This window comes from Octodon degus, unplaced genomic scaffold (genome assembly GCF_000260255.1).
Source record: "Octodon degus isolate 3935 unplaced genomic scaffold, OctDeg1.0 scaffold00235, whole genome shotgun sequence".
Classification (NCBI taxonomy): domain Eukaryota; kingdom Metazoa; phylum Chordata; class Mammalia; order Rodentia; family Octodontidae; genus Octodon; species Octodon degus.
In genome coordinates, this window is record NW_004524811.1 from 2,258,200 (window position 1) to 2,259,280 (window position 1,081).

At 36.7% G+C, this 1,081-nt stretch overlaps 1 protein-coding gene across 1 annotated transcript in view; it reads right to left on the reverse strand.

The window, feature by feature from the left end:
* Positions 1-1,081, reverse strand: part of Corin (corin, serine peptidase) — a 303,897-nt gene that overhangs the window by 226,218 nt on the left and 76,598 nt on the right. The window lies entirely within an intron of this gene.

A 1,081-nucleotide genomic window follows, 5' to 3' on the forward strand; every position in this document is an offset into this window, starting at 1 on the left:
ACCACTAAGAACAATATATGCAGTGTGTTATTTGTTGAAACTGTACTTCCGATTTGATTTGAAACTGTCTCATTGCTGTTTATCAATAAAATTTTGGAAAAAAATAAAACAATATGACATGTAGTATGAGCACATTCATATGTTATTAAAAAAGAAAAGTCATGCCATATTTAAGGAAATGAAAAATTAAGACAGTGGATAAGGGTGTGCTAAAACTGATTGAGGGATTGAGAATACAGAATGGAAAAATAAGGCCCCCAAAAATCTATTCTTGCATAAAACCATGGAGAACCTTGAACTTTTCATTAGAATTAGATTTTTCACTACTGTATTCTAGAGATAAGACAGGATAGGAAGCAGCAAGACTCTGTCTTCTATCGAAACACCAACTACACTAGCAGGATATATCTGATGTGACTACTGTGAAGCTCTGAATTCCACTTGTAACTTTCAGGGGAAGGTTGGATAAGTTGTAATAAACATCGAAGTTCTTAGCACAGGATCAGGTGCCCACCCAGCCTGTGGCAGGCAGCTGTCCACATCCCCTGCAGAAGCCTCCAAACAGCATGCAGGATCCACTGTGGGCAAAAGGACCTTGTCCTCTGTATATCGATGACCTCGATTTGGATCACTAATGGCCGCTTCCAAGCAAAAATGTTGGGGACCCTTGTTTTTGCCCCTCCTCATGATCACAAGTTTTATCCTTCCAGGCATGGAGACTTCCAGGGGACATAAATGGGCTTTTTTCTTTTCTGGACACCAGATATTGAAGAATAGCACATAAAAATAAGTTACATGCATGGAGAAAATTTGAGACTATCTGCCCAAGAAAAGGTACAATAAATAAAAGCATAAACAGAGTAACAAGAAACAGCACACTCTGAGGGAGAGAATCTGAACTCCAGTTACTACATTATCAGATATAAATACTCACTGTCAACAAAAACAAAATCATAAAGCATACACAGAAAAGAAAAAATATACCCCATTCAAATGAAGAAATATATCAGTAGAAAAGAACTAAAGGAAAATCTACTCAACAAAGACTTGAACATTCTAAAAGATGGTCAAAAAATTAAAA